The sequence below is a fragment of the Protomyctophum bolini genome (genome assembly GCF_963924005.1).
Source record: "Protomyctophum bolini genome assembly, chromosome: 10".
Lineage (NCBI taxonomy): Eukaryota > Metazoa > Chordata > Actinopteri > Myctophiformes > Myctophidae > Protomyctophum > Protomyctophum bolini.
The window spans coordinates 24,128,579-24,145,068 of NC_137871.1; the positions used below are offsets into that span (position 1 = coordinate 24,128,579).

Here is a 16,490-nt window from a genome sequence, read left to right on the forward strand (position 1 = left end):
ACAGAGCTATGTGTGTGGCTGCCTGGGTAGCTGGGTGCCTGGGTATGAGCACGAAAATAGCATGGTTGTTTTTCACCACCTGTGCGCAACCTAACACACACACAAACATACACGAACATATTAACTGTACAGTATACAGTGTTTCCTGCAGGAAAAAGCTTTGTCATGGTGCTGGGCACGGGGGACCTTCTGGCGTGCTGACATTTTTGATTAATTAATTGGATCAATTAATTAGATTAATAAATTAAGATTAATTTGTAGTATTGCTCTTGTATTGCTATTGGAGACACTGGGGAGGCATTGGGGTGGACACTGGGGAGGCATTGGGGGAGGCACTGGGGAGACACTGGGGAGCCACTGGGGAGAAACTGCAGCCACTGGGGAAATACTGGGGAGGCACTGGGGAGGCACTCAGGGGAGCACTGGGGAGGCACTCAGGGGGACACTGGGGAGGCACTCAGGGGGACACTGGGGAGGTACTGGGGAGGCACTGGGCAGACACTGGGGAGGCACTTGGCAGACACTGGGGAGGCACTCAGGGGGACAAGTTTACAAGACCGACTTGTGCTCTGAACCGACCTGAACACTTGAACTCTCTGCACTTTATATTTATTCACTATTCATGTTGTTTTTGCACTGTCTTGTCCTGTTTTGCACTTGTCCTAATGTTGTAACTGCACTCTGCTGTCCACCAAACCAAATTCCTAACATGTTTACATTTCATGGCAATACAGGCTTCTGATTCTGATTCTGACTATTTTACTGCAGTAACTGTGCTAATGGGATGCACTCTGCGCTTTGTGTGACCTAACCAGCTCTTTGAGAGGTACTGTTCAGGTTACGAGGTCTATGTGTGACCTAACCAGCTCTTTGAGAGGTACTGTTCAGGTTACAAGGTCTTTGTGTGACCTAACCATAGACTGTAAAAAATATGTCTCTATGTGTGCAGGCAGCCATCTTTCAAGATCCGGGCCCAGGCCCAGCTGGCCCATTGGCTGGCCCAGACAACGAGGCGGGACTTCCCCCCTTCTTCTTCGTTGGTTTTTATTTTGACTCGAGTGGGTGGGGAATCCCGTTCATAGACTGTAACGGTAGCCACGCCCCTCAGAACATGCACGACTTTATGGTCATTTTTTTTATACATGGGACCATAATTTTCCAAAAAGAATATTATGACATTAGAAATGAGACTTTAAACTAGTGACTGGAAGCAAAAAGTATTCATGACCATGTTTATTAAGGTAATACAGTCTAGGTGAAGTTGGGCCAAAATACATGGACTTCTAAACCAGCTCTTTGAGAGGTACTGTTCAGGTTACGAGGTCTTTGTGTGACCTAACCAGCTCTTTGAGAGGTAATGTTCAGGTTACGAGGCCATCCGGGACACACACCATCAGTTTACTGCAGGGGTTTCCACCTCCAGAGCAGCCATGTCAACTATCTGTCAAAACAAACACAGCAGCCAGACACAACACCAGCTGAGAAATCCATGAGATCCCTTCATCCGGTGCTGATTTGCCGACGTGTGACAGCAGCCAGTGTTTCGGTCTCCAAGTAGAGCACAAACATTTTTCATTATTTGACCACAAGCTTATAGGCTTCTGTGCAGATACTACAATAACATTGATATCCACTTTTGATATTCACTGCATTATTATTAAGTATTGTGCGTTGTAGAGCTGAGACAATAACCGCATTACCACAATACCATGGGGTTGAGCTGTTTAAAAGAGTCTGTGTCTGCGGCTAAATCTAGCAAAATACTGGACCGGTTCTTGTGCACACTGCCAATAGGTCAAGGCAGTGAATATTATTGTGTGAATTCTCTCTCATTTTGTGAACTGATAATCTCAGATCCACCATCCTCCTGCCATCAATCCATATTTGGGAAAGACTGGCCACACTGTTATTAGTTTTCTTTTCATTAAAGATTGCTATTGAGGCCGGCATGGTGGTCCAGGCACCCTGGCTGAATCTCTATATCAAATGTTAACTTGCATATTTCAACACATTATGGCTTTGAACCAGACGACATGGGGAAGCTGGTGAAATGTGGACGAAGCAATATGGACACATTTGTGGGGAAAGATATTTGCTGCGTGAGCAATACGTCTAATCTAAGATCACGCCAATGGTTTAACAAGCAGAGTTTAGAGGTGGTGAGCTCTATGTCATAATGGATTTTTGTTCAAGCTGCTGTGTTGGAAATACCTCCTCTTTAGAATGAGCTCACAGCTGGTAAAGTAACATAATCACAGAGGCTGGTTTGAATTTGAGTGGTCTATCGAGCTGTGGCGCTCTGAACAGACGTGGGTTATTACAGCTGATAACCGATTAGCCCGAAGATGTTTTCTATAGAATGTCATAGGGTTTCTCAAGAGAGGACGGAGGCATAGGTTAGTGTGCCAATAGGTCACACCTAATGCTAGATTAGTGTGCTAATGCTAGGTTAGTGTGTAACCTAAATGAAACACACCTACAGTAGAATTAACATAAATTCTACTGTAGGTGTGTTTCATTTAGAGTACACACTGAGCATGAATTTAACTGTACAGAAGCTGTCCATGCAGACACATAGTAACACCACCCATAATAAATGTTATTTCATTAAGCCATCAAAATGGATGCTGTGAAAAGGGGTCTATTAGTGATTAAAGAGGATGTTACAAATGAGAATAACACTGCAAACGTCAACCTTATGATAACTGATATGAGAAGACACTAATCAATGTTTGGATGATTTTCACGTATAATTAATTTTGAAAGCTTCACGGTTTTAGACAGGCGGGGTAAGTTTACAAAAAACAATACAAAAAACATATTCTCTCTCTTTTTTTTCACAAAAGGGCACATTGCTGTCCAGAGGGAAAGACAGACACTAGGGGGTGCTCTAGCACCCCTAGTGTCTATCTGTGCATGCCACACACACACACACACACACACACACACACACACACACACACACACACACACACACACACACACACACACACACACACACACACACACACACACACACACACACACACACACACACACACACACACACACACACACACACACACACACATTTTTAATGATAGTGATGGTTTTATTTGTAACAGTGAGAACACAGATTATAGAACTTTACACCACTTTCTGAGCCAACAGTCTGCACTGGATGGGAAAGAGCTGATGGCAATGAAAGATTTAATTGTTTATACTAAGATCAGAGGAGCTCAGAGTATAAAGATCAATGCTAATGGAAATTCTCTGTAAAAGAAAGAAAGATGATTACATTTTAGCTGCTGGCTCCAGTTTGCTTAAATTGGTCCAAGATTCTCATGTGCTGTGAGCTGATACCATCACGGCAGATGTAACAATTCTGATGTGGATGTACAGTATCAACAATATTCTACTGAAAACACGTTTGACTCATGAGCCATATTTAACAGTAAGAAAAATAAATAATCGGGGGACCACATAGACCAAGAATAACCAATATTGTGCCCAGATTGACCTTTAGTTACCCCAAACTCTCTCACAATGCCAGGCCAATGGGGAAATTAAGTCATTGTAAGCCTGTACCGGCAGGCAGGCAGGGAGAAGCTGTGGGCTATTTAGTTTAAGGCAGAACGGGCTTCTTTCAACAGCTACCTACAGGGCTATTACAGCCTCAAGAGAGATCTAATAGAGAGGGTTAGAGAGGAGAGGGAGAGAAAAACAGATGGATGAAAAGGACGTGAAAGAAGAAGACAGATGCAGAAAGATGAGAGGGTGGAAAGAGCAGAAACACATTGGCTCAACGCCCCTCAGGCCCTGACTGAACTTGGAACAGAGAACTTTTGAGAATGAATACAATCCTATTATTGGTGGATATGCATAGCTCCACATGTATGAGCTGCCTAAACCTGTAATTAGCGAATAATATAATGTCTCCACTGAATAGGAAATCGCTGAATAGGCAGATGGGGCACAATTAATTAAAGTTACAATCCGGGACTCACTTTAATGAATAAAACATTATTTTGACCAATCTGTACAGCAGAGTATGATAATACAAGATAACTAGCAGATTTGCAGTGGTTGGAGTGCATTGGTGTGCATTCCAATAGCCTCTTAATTGCCTATGTCAGGCAAGACATAAAACTTACAGATTGTAAATGTAAAGCTTCATGTGCTCCAACCAAAGGGGAAGAAAATGACTGGTATAGTCTAGGCTCTGATCATATTTGTCTGAAATCTTCATAACCATCATTTTCTACAGGCTGTGGCAGGTTTGTCATAATGTCATATGCATGGCTCATAACAGAATCCTTACACCAGTATACACCAATAGCAACAAGTCCATATACATCTGCTCCGTATCACAACATAGTAAATAGTAATCAGCTCAAGTGAGAACAACACTGCATGCAAACAGAGTGAGACACTAGCAAATAAGTCAACTATGCATATGCACATGAATAGTGAGGATTCTCTAGTGGGTGACCTAGACAGGCCAGGGGGACCGACCATTCTATGTAGCATCAGAATACCTGGTTTTCATACCTTTCCCTCTGAAAATACTTCATAATAAAGGAATAGGACTGATTGTGTACAATATATATATACATGGACTTAGAGCAAGCTTTAAGTGAACCCATGCACACACAACCAAATACACGCACGGTCCATTTGTGTAGGCTATAAAAAAGCGGGAAATTGCGTTTTGAGTTGGTTACAACCGTTACACAACATTAGCATACCGGTCCGGTACTCAACCGGTAAAACAACATTTTTGTTGCTCGGTGGAGGAAAATGAACTTCTATGTCTGTGATTTGTAACACTGTCAGTGCATTTCATGTAAAGTATTCAAAATAAATCTGTAGGATATAGCTGTACATATATAGTATCTACTGACAACTGCTGTCAAACGCTGACACTGTTGTGTCATCACAGTCACACTGTCACACCTCCGATTCAGGAAGGCTGGCATGCAATGTGTATCCACACATGGATTTAATGATGTATGACTGGCCTTCTCTCTGCTGCTTTGATCTGTTAATTATGATACGCCCAGAGTGTTCCCCAACACCACATCTCATTTAGGACCAGGAACAACAAAGACAGCAGGGATTAGAGACCCAGCACAGAGAGACAACAGGAGAGACCCGAGGACACCGGTCTCACAGGACAGACCACATTTCTGCTTCAATTCAGCAGCATGCTCGGTCAGGAAGATCCCAAAAACTATAAAAACGATAGATTACAGAAAGCAGCTAATGGAGTGCAGGTCCATCTCATCACACTTCACTGTCACTGAGATCCAGTCAACTCCTGTCTCCGTGTGTTCCTTTCAATCCGGTAACCTGACAATTAAACACTGACAAATATCACGGTTCCACATTAGTGAGTGGGTTTCAGCGGCCAGACTGTGGAGCTGTCAAGAAGAGTGGTTGCACACATTTGACATTTATTCATGTGATGTCACTGCATGACAAAATATCACACCTGACAAAAATATGTAAATTAATTCTTAATTTGCATTTTAGATTAGGTTAACGCGGCACCCAAAATGAAGCGGAACCGAACAAGGAGAAAAGTATCCGTCATGTAACAGATGCACAGTATAAGCAATTACCTCTAAAGAGCAGCAAATATTCTACCTGAGGTCTTTCTAGACCATATTTACTTAGAAGCCGACTCAAGAGAGATGTGCAGCCACCGGAGGCGATTAAACAAGTCATCTCGGTCTGGACTGATTGAATAATAATAATGCCTACATGAACCAACACATTAGAACTGCTCTGTTGTGAACTTTGCAAGTCTTTATTTAGTGACTCGAGCTAAATACCCAATTACCATTCGTTAAATGAGTCGTATCAAACGACTGAATGCCATGGGTGCCTCTATTGAAAACAGTGGCATGATTAAACTGGGCTCCAGTGCAAAGTCAGACTTAGCTTTCGCTTTCATTGCAGATGAATGGCTGAGAAGCCATTTACAGTAAATCCCCCTTGATATGACTGACAACTGTTTCCATTTGAATGACGCCGTTGCAGAGCCTTTGAAGAGGCAACGTGGGAGAGGGATAGAAAAATAAAGGAAAGTTAACGTTAAATAATCACGACACTCAGAGGACAGCAGAATATGTGTCTGAACGTGTACATACCGAGGACTCGCCAGGCTGATCGGCCGCTTTTCATAAACAGACTCGGATAAACAGATTTCAATTCCCTTACGGGGAGCCATCTTCTAAGAGTAAACACACAGCAACAGCATGTTGTGTGTGTTTGTCAGGGGGAGAAGCATCCATTACTGGACAGGACAAGGAGCAGGGCATTGCCCCTTCTTATCACACTCGACGTCACTCGGTGACCGACAAAGACAGATTGCACTGATAACACAGAATAGGAACGAGGGAGGATGCAAGGGGATAAGAGAGAAAGAAAGATCCCAACATACAGTATAACTCTCTATTGGGAAGAATTTCAAACTTTACAAAACAACCTGTGTGATGAGATGCTTGATGAACTTGGCCCTCTGCTCTTGAGGTGCAGCACACAAAACCTCTTTGCCCTCTACAATTAATCACTATTGACGAACACATCCAGAACCAGGCACTATTGACAGCTAAGAGTGGCATGATTAATCTATAAGTGATTAGGTCTCAGGAGGGAATCGATCGGCCCATTGATCCTAATGATGTAGCAGGAGTGGCTGCTGGCTGAGGAATGCTATAGGCTTTGTTTGAGTGGGGAAGAATCCTTAATGAACACAGTGCAACTGATGTCCCTTCTCTGTCCAAAACAATAGAGCACAGAAGTCCTGACATCATTTGCTCATCCCCTGGGTCGCGGACGTTTTTTTCTCTATGAAGAATAACATTGGGTCTTCTTAAAAATCATCTCATATAAGCATTGCGGTCCAAAAATAAACAAAATGTCTCGATATTGTCGGGGAGGTGGCCCTGTATCATTTACGATAGTCAGTCAGTCATATTTGATAGTCTGTTCCAACGAAATAGTTGGCGGCAGTAACATTAGTCAGTTGATGCTTCATATCCATATAAGTAAAACCGCCGGGATCATTTGTTTATTTTTGGAACACAGTTCTTATTTTACGTGATATTAGAAAAGTCTATGGGAATAAAAAGAACGTGATGTATTGTACCTTCATACAATGCTCACTGAGAGCCTGACAACGTCAATCCAAAATGTGTTATCACCAGCCTCCCACCGTAGTTAAAGGGCCACTTCAGCCCTTTTGCAACCAGATCTTATTTTAAAACTGGGAAAGCATCGGACTCATTCTAGATTTTAGCATTGTCCATTCAAAAATTGCAAATCTACAAGCTCATAATGTGTGCCACGCTGTGAGCTTGTAAATCTGTAAATCATTTTACGTTTAAATTATGTCAAGGGTAGTGGGGGATTTTTTAATTCATTACGTCAATAGCGTCAAATGCAATAATAGGGTTAACACAATCAGCGCCGGGATGATATGCCCCCCCCCTTCCGTTCCGGAAAAACTGCTTGCTTACCTTGCTCTCGTTACGGAGATTACCGAGATTAGGAAATACGAGGGATTCGTTCTGCAGTGGTAAACAGGGAAGTGAACGGCACCGCGGATGTGCGAAGAGTATGGTGGCCTTGGAGGCCAACTAAAAAAAATTAAAATCTGAATATGTTTCTCTCGGTTGATATAAATGAAAATGCGCTAGGACGTGTACACACGTGTGTACACGCTAGGACGTGTACACACAAGACTGGCAACCCCCAAAACCCATTAATAATCTCAAGGTGTTTCAAATGAATTCCTGGAAGTCTTTTCTTCCAGAGAGGCTCTGTATGAACTAACTAGCTGCGTTTATGAGAACCATTCGATTCAGTGGTGCAGTAAATCATGAAACGCGCACAGGGAACAAATGTCGCCTTATGAAGCCGAGGAGAGATAAACTAAAAGTGCTACAATTTACAATACACTAAAGCCATACAGACTTTGGATACAAGTAGCATTTCTTTAGGAATAAGAAAGCCAAAATTCTGTATAAACAAAACATCCAACAACAGCCTCCGTCTGAAAAGGCGGAGGCTGAGAGAAAAGTGTTTCGGCTGAGAGACTGATTAAGCTCAGTCTCCGTGCTCTCTATGAGAGTTTGGTCATCTTTCATTTATTTTTTCAGACAAAAACATTATCCACACTCGTCCTGGTCAATGTCCAGCCTTGTGTCAGTGTGTCTGTTCAACATGCAATCACTATGCAACAAAACGCATTTACTGTAGTACAAAAGAGTAAGGGCCGATTCATACGTCATTTGAGGTTCGGGGGGGGGGGGGGGGGGGGGCGGGTATCGTCCTAAAGTCGGCTCTTCGGTGCTTCTGAAAATTTCTGACGAGCCGAAATCATTTCGGCACTACAGCGCCGAAACAGCGGTAAAATAGGAGTATGAATCGGCCCTTAGTCACACATTCAATGCATCTACGCCTGAAGATGGGTAGATGAATAGATGGACAAATGGACAGAGAAACTGCAGTACTTTCAGTTTTCTAAAGTATTAAAATATTAAAGTCATACAGTGTAACCTTATCAATTAAACAAAGTTATTTTGAGTGGTATATACTGGTCTCTGTTTTCGCATCACAACGTAGGTTCAATTGTAATAGACTTCAATTCAGTTTGTGTCCGTTTTAAACAGAAGTCAAGTAGAACACAAGACAATCCAATCAAATCAATCTAAATGTCATGCATTATTGCATGAACCCCAACCATAACCAGCGACCTCCCACATCACACAATTTATTAAAACAGTGTATTATTACCATCTTCTGCCAATACACCAACCATCCACACAGCATCAAAGATATGTTTGATTCACTCTGTGTTCTCCATCAGTTCTCTGGAGCATTACAAGACAGAACACTGAGAACAGAGAATAATTGATTCACTACAACTACACACCAACATGAGACTCAACCACCAAGCACTTCCAAGTGTGTATCTACATTTACAATTGAGAGAATTCCACTCCCACCATCCTCTTGGCGACACATATTAGTCCACACAGGAATGTCAGCAGCACCTCCGATCCGCCATTACTGTGGAATAAACCTTATGTCTCTTCAGAAGCATTAATATTGTAACCGCAACGTCGATGGCAGCTGGCGGGCAAATCCGAAACGATTGGCTATGCCTCATCACGTGACACGTGCGTCCATGCAGTGCAATGCATGTTGGGTTACAGGTGCATGATGGGGATTTTTTGTGTAACTCTAATGTCATGTTATTGACGCGTGGCTGCAGAAGATATCTGTTATCTCTGGGTTGATAACACAGCAGGTGGTCTTGGCCTCTCAACACTCAATCACAAGTAGGGAATCTGAGACATAGTTCTGCAAACATATTTCATACCAAATAGAAATACCCATTGGACAGGCTCTGTGGATAGTGGCCATGAGACTTAAGATATAGCGCTTTGTCTCACTGCTAAGCGAATGCCTTTTGATGTGATCCATTAACCAGTAACAGGAGGGTGGTTACATCCTGGAGAACAAACAAGATTATATGTATGAATTATTTGGATATGATATGGATATGTACCGTATTCATGGTTGGGGGAGCCTGCGGCTACAGTGGGGCCCGGGGTCTGACAAGAAGTTGAGTTGCAGGGGAGGGATTCAAAGTGTTTTACGTAAGGACATAATACTGTGAGAATATCTTTATCAGCAGTTCTAGTACAAACACAAGAGACTGAGCCAGTAAGTAAAACATCTGTTATATCTATAAGCATGGGTCCAAACGAGACAGAATGGGCTAAACATTTCAGAAAAATGTGCCCTGGTTTTAGCAGAGTCAGCTGAACTGAGCCAAGAACAGAAGTAGGTTACAGAATAAGAATGAATCCCTGAATCCCTGTGGTGCCAATAGCCCCCTGCAGCCAAAACCACACTGTATCTACTGTATAATGACCTGTGGTGTTAATAGCGCCCTGCATCCAAAACCACACTGTATCTATAACGAAAAAATGCCTCAAGTGGAATTAGCAAAGTCCTAAGCACTCTGTTATAGCAGGTACCGGTATATCATATTATCTGTGTAGCATCATAACTCTCCTTGCCAGGAAAAGGTATCCATAGGAGAATATGAGTTCAGGGCCTGAATTTGTCCCGTCCACCGAGCTGTTCCAGAGCTGGTGTCATGTCACCCTGCTGACAATTACTGCAGCAGCTGACGGCATCTTATCAGCAGCAGTCAATTACAGCCGATTAGAAGCCAGGGAGCTGCTGCGATGGAATGTCAACACTCGAACTTGCAATGCAACAAGTGGACAACAAAATGATCCACAAGGGCACTGGACTGACAGAAATACTAGCAGTGAGCGAGTGAGTTATGGCCTGCTGCTTTGGAGCTTTCAGAAGGGGTGATGGGTGCTGTTGTCTTAAGGCTTGGTCTTTCCTCTCATGCTGGGATGGTTGAGCAGTGTCCTGACAGATACCTGCAATGACACCGACACACACCTAACGGCGAGAGAGAGAGAGTGAAGTGCTGTATGTATGTGTGTGTGTGTGTGTGTGTGTGTGTGTGTGTGTGTGTGTGCGCGCGCGCGTAGAACCGTTCTAGTCCTGAAGAAAATACTTTTACTATATTGCTGTTTGTCCACCACCTATTGTGGATGTGCATGCATCTCCCTTATCCTTAGAGAGAGCGATTAGGCCTTGATATAGTAAGAGGATGGAGATGCAAAATAAAACAAATGGTTATAAAATAAGCCCTGAACAAAAACAAGAGGAGCGACAATTGTGGATGTGCATGCATCTCCCTTATCCTTAGAGAGAGCGATTAGGCCTTGATATAGTAAGAGGATGGAGATGCAAAATAAAACAAATGGTTATAAAATAAGCCCTGAACAAAAACAAGAGGAGCCGGGAGGGCATAGCAGATAACCTGAGTCCACCAGATGGGGCAGCAGAGAGTACACTGGGCTCCCCAGCAGGAGGACTCTCTGCTGCCCCATCTGGCGGAGTCAGGTTACATAGCAGAGGCGTTTCCAGGAATTACATGTTGGGCAGGCAAGATGTGTTGTCGTCGTCAGTGCTTGAATAAGGAATTGGTTTACTAAAGGTTTTAAATTAAAAAATAATTGTTGGTACAAATCAACATTTCTTGTAATCAGACTCCACTGGGGTTCTCATTAAAGCCAAATTCACAAGGTCATCACTTATTATATTGATGCCAATTTAGACATCCCATGTTGAGTGCCACCATCGATTTCTACATGATTCTCCTTTATGTCCCAATATATCGCTGTAATCTGTGACAAACAGTGATCTGTTTCAAACCGATTAAATGGAAACTGGAGAGGTGTAATGTCAAAGCAAGTGAAGAAGGGAATGTCTGCCCACTATAATATAATACTGCTCTCTATAATACTGATCATCTTTTTTTATTTTTATTTTTTATTCAATGTTTTGCCCATGTAGGGCTTCAAGGTTACAGGAACATGCCTTTTGAACCCTTATAACACCTGCCTGGGACGTGTGGACACATCTTACGGTATTTTTAATGATATAAAAAGGGATTTTTTTTTAATCCCACGATTTTGTAACCCGTTTTTTACCCCTGTGTCAATTATCTAATGTGATACTGGGCTCTACACACCCTCCGCCAACCTGGGGAGAGCAACGGACTTGAACTCATGCTTCCTTCATGCATGAGTGTCCAAGTCGCTCCTTTCAACCTGAGAGGGGGGGAGTTTCCCTGGTTGGACGTAGCGCGTGGAAGAAACACGTTATTCCAACCAGTTCCTTTCCCCTTCATTCCCCTCCACCAAGCAGAACGTCACATCCCTCCAGGCTATGCGACGTAGCTCTGCTACATGTGCGCAGCGCGCACGCACATACAGATTGTTTGTTTACAAAGACATAGAGAGACAGGAAGCAAAGCTTATAATGTTTAAGTATATTTTAGCGTGCTGCTGTAGTTTAAAACATCATCTTGAATGGGATTAAAAACTGAGTAGTTCTGTAATCAGAAGCAGCTGTACTTGGATGGATGCGCAGAGTTGGGAATAAAACAGGTGAATGAAATCAAGATTCATCTTTATTCATGTGAGGCTTGGCACGTCATCACGCATAATGTTTTCGTTCAAATTAAGTAATTAAAATTAGATTTTATGGACTTTTGATATAAAAATACACAAATATTGAAATTTTCCCATTGTTTTGGCATCCATTGTCCATCCATTTTGTTTAAAAGTGTGAAAAACGTAGGCCGATTTTTCATTTCACTAAGTCTTTAATTAGGTCAGAGTCAGTGGGTGTCACCACTCAGTTAGTAAACCAATAGCTAAGCTGAGGTTAGCCTCCCAGAAGCCATACTCCGACACGACAATGAGATCCTCTCTCACAGAGTGAGCGAGAAGAATATAGAGAATGAGAGAAAAAAAACACAACAGTCAAGGTCAAGAGACCTCTGTTCTTCTATGTCAAGGAGATACAGAGGTAAAGAGAGAGACATAATGTGGAGAAAGCGGTATGTTGATGTTTGAAAGCAAAGCCTCTGTGGGGTCAGTTTGCGTTTGTCTTGGTAGGTACAGTAGGTGCTGCCAGAGAGCTGAAGATAAATGCCTTCTGATGCAGCAGAGGCCTTTTACAAAGAGCCTCCTGGCACTACAAACTTTAATCAAGAACAATTTCCTGACCATTAGTCACCTGTACCAGAGAGAACAAAGGCTACAGATGGGAGGCAGTAAGGATCAACTCTGGATGATGAGGCAACCTGCATTCAATCTGTAATCAGTCGCCAGGACCAAGAACGGGTGTTTTCGATGAATCCATCACGGTTAAAATGGAGTTTGAATAGCTTGTCTGATAAAATGAATATCAAATATCAAAATACTGCATCTTAAAAACGGTTCTCACAAGAGCCTGAGTAGACCCCAACAAAAAATGACCCCAAACATGTTTGAAAGTGAAATATCCCTTTAGAGAACAGCCTATAATTGCTGTAAAAAATAAAATCCCAGAGGATGTTATTCCTTTTATCATCTGGCCAGGCAGCAGAGCACTGGAAAGCAGGACTGAATTTCTATTAGATTGAAGAGAGAGGAGAGAAGATGGAAGGTGAGGGAAAGGAGGGGTCAGACAGAGATATTCTCTGGAATCCATGGCCTACGGGGAGCTCTAGCATCAGCTGAAATGCAGAGGTAGAGGAAAGATCAGAAAGTCCACAGAGGAAGAAAGGGATTATTACTGTCCATCTTACAGTACATGAAGTAAAATGAATTTTACTTTGGCTTGCACATTCCCTCCTAAATTTACTCACGCACACCCACACATAGCCTATTACAGACAATAATGGAACACAAGCTCTCGTCAAAGTCTGATTTGTAGCTGTATAATAAGGCAAACTCCTACTTGGTCAGCTTCAGTCAGGCTTAGACTTTGAAATAAAGTGAAACAAATGTGAAATAGAAGTGTTTGGCGAGTCACAATTCCTCGTCCAAGTCCAGGAGAAAAGTCGGGTACTCCAACCTAGACTCTGTCGATCCAATGTGACAATGTGTGTGGGAGACGGGAGTTGCTATGCCCATTGGGAGCGTGGTTGAAAGGCGCCAGGGAACAAACAAAGATTGCATGTTTAGAATTAGCATACATAATATAAACCAGCTAGAGCTGAATTTGTCAGTACTTTTATTACCACCTTGCTATGCCTATTACATATTAAACACAGGGACATTCACCCTTCTAAATTAGCCTGCAATGATTTTTGTTTTTATAACTAAGTTCTACTCGCTACTACAGTAGCTGTATTGGCACAATATATTTTACATTTGTGTGCTCCGCTTTTTACGCCTCCCAGCTCTTCAGTTGAAATACAAGTGACCCCATAATAAACAACAAGCTTGATCTACAGATAGACAATCTCTTCCATTACCTCACGCTGGATGTCTTTCATGTGATATAGCCAGGTTCAAACATCTTGTCAGATACACTACGAAACGAATGAGAGCCAGCCTACTGAAACAAATTAGACTAACCGTACACACGTTCAATACATTACGATGAAAAATGAGTACCGGTACACTACACATAGAATGGTATAGCTCCTGTCAAAGCTGCTGTCTGATAAGGAATCTTCCTTTGCCAGTGGCTGAGCACACACACAGATCAAACAGGAGTTTAAATGTAAAATTAAAATGCTAAGTATTAGTGTCTGTGGGACAGTGGGACAGACTGATATGACACTCCAACAGCTTAAATGTGGTGTTAAGGCTGAACGGTTTTACATTTCCACTAGAGTCTCACATATATATTCAGTGCTACCCCTGATAAAAGCTCCCATATAGACCAAAGCCTACTGAATATAACTGAGCATTTAGCACTTGAGTCCATATGTATTCAGAGCGCTACTCTTGATTAAAGCTCCCAGATAGACCAAAACCTTCTCGGCTAATTCACAGACATAGAAATTACATTGTAGCTTAGCCAGTGCCTTTTTTCCTTGGAGCCCCCCTTCTTACATCTGACAACACGTATGCGTGAACAAAAAAGAGAGGATCTTCAAGCTCACAATGTGTTGCATTGCGATGCATTATGATCTTGTAGATGTTGAACTTTTTGAAACATTTCTTCTAGTGCGCTCCACAATGATGTTACACGATGGGAGTTAGCCTGGGCAGCATTCCTTTTCAGTTTTATGATCCAGTCGGGAGTGGATGATATCATTACGTCATGTTGTAGTCATTGTTTTGTAGTCATCAGGCAGGAACCATCAATCTGGAACTTTTTCTCAATAAAATCTGCAGGCTACGAGAGCTTTTATTGTTATTCTTCCGGTTTAAGGTAAAGGATGTTCCAAATTGATGGTTCCTGCCTGATGACTACAAAACAACGACTACAACATGACGTAACGATATCATCCACTCCAGACCGGATCACACAGCAATTTAGTAACACAGACCAAGCCTGGTGACGTGATGTTAGATGGGAGTTAGTTATGGTTTTGAGTAACACTGCCTCCAAACAGACAGGGCCTCACGTCCAAATCTGTGGACACCAGATTGGTAAACACTGGATTGGTCTAATGTCAACGATGACTGAGGATAAATGCAGGTACTTAATGCCCCTCCATCAAAACATCTACCCATCCGTCATCATCAGAGAGAGAGAGAGAGAGAGAGAGAGAGAGAGAGAGAGAGAGAGAGAGAGATAGAAGATGTGTGCCGGTGTCTCTTTGGTGTGTATGTTGCTGTGATCTCTGGCGCCCAAGGGTGGAGAGAGCAGAGGAGAGGCTGCAGAGAAAGAAAGCAAGAAGATCTAAAGTCTAGCGTCCACAAAAAAAAATAATCTATGTTTACTCAGCCCAGGCCTTATGCCAATAAACTCCAAGCCCTGTTTATCTTCCACGGCTATAGGTTTCTTCCAACAATGAGCTCTCTATAGACATCATGTTGTATAACGTTGAGCAGGAAAGGCAAAAAGCCCTCCAGTATAATGTGAGATGTGCCACAAGTCATCTCAGATTATATAAAACAGAGGTGGTGCGAGTTCATCACATTCTCTTACTGCGAGTTGTGTTGTGATTTTAAATGCAGAGAGCACCTGAGGTTAGATGTGCTAGCACACTGAAGTTCACATGAAAGTTGCACAAAGCTAGTGCCGATAGGAAATGAATAATTCAAGCAGCAAGTGGGCCTATCAGAGAGTGTTACTCCATTGGTGTTTCAGGTACAGATATACATCCACCAATCGTCTGTGGATTAATTAATAATACTGTACTGTAGATAAAACGCCTCAGTAGACTTTACATTTGGAGAAGCTTTTACAATTTAGGCATTTAGCAGACGCTCTTAATCCAGAACGATTTACAGTAAGCAAGGAAAACATGAGGTAATGCATCAAATGCATAGAAATAGTAACCTAGGATCATACACTAAGGACCTATCATCAGTCTAAAGTTTAATATCAACAAAATCAATAATCTGTAGATTGGAAAAATACACACTACAGGATGCCAGGTCTACAAATTACCTGGCATCTGTCTACTTCAACTTTGAAAAGGCCCTCTCTGGAGTTTTTCCATTTTTTTAAATTGTTTTCTGCTGAACAAAAACATCAGGATTGTTGCTTGTCTCTGATTAAACAAAGAGAACATACAGACTCCTTGAAAGGCAAGGACAAGCATCTGAAGTGAGTCTGGGTGGAGGGAATTTTTTTAATTTTAAAATGTCAACCTTCAGCACCTTCAAAATTATTCCCCTAGTTTAAAATGTGTTTAATTTGGCATACTAGTTTAGTTTCTTTTGGTAAAATAATCATTTGGTATGTCCATCTTTTATTCTTACTCATAGTGTGACTAGGGAGACTAAACTAATTGATTCACATTATGTGGGGAACAAAACAATGAGACGCCAACCAGAATCCACCATCGGAACACTTTTTTCCCCTTCCTTTTTTCTAAACTAGATCACATGGCTCCGTTTTAGAATGAATACCTCGTGAAGCAAGGTTAGTGTGCAAGAGTTAAA

General features: G+C 42.2%; 1 protein-coding gene across 2 annotated transcripts in view; it reads right to left on the minus strand.

Moving 5' to 3' along the window:
• LOC308323114 (ecto-NOX disulfide-thiol exchanger 2-like) overlaps positions 1 to 16,490 on the minus strand; it is a 144,864-nt gene that overhangs the window by 51,271 nt on the left and 77,103 nt on the right. The gene's annotated exons all lie outside the window — the stretch shown is intronic.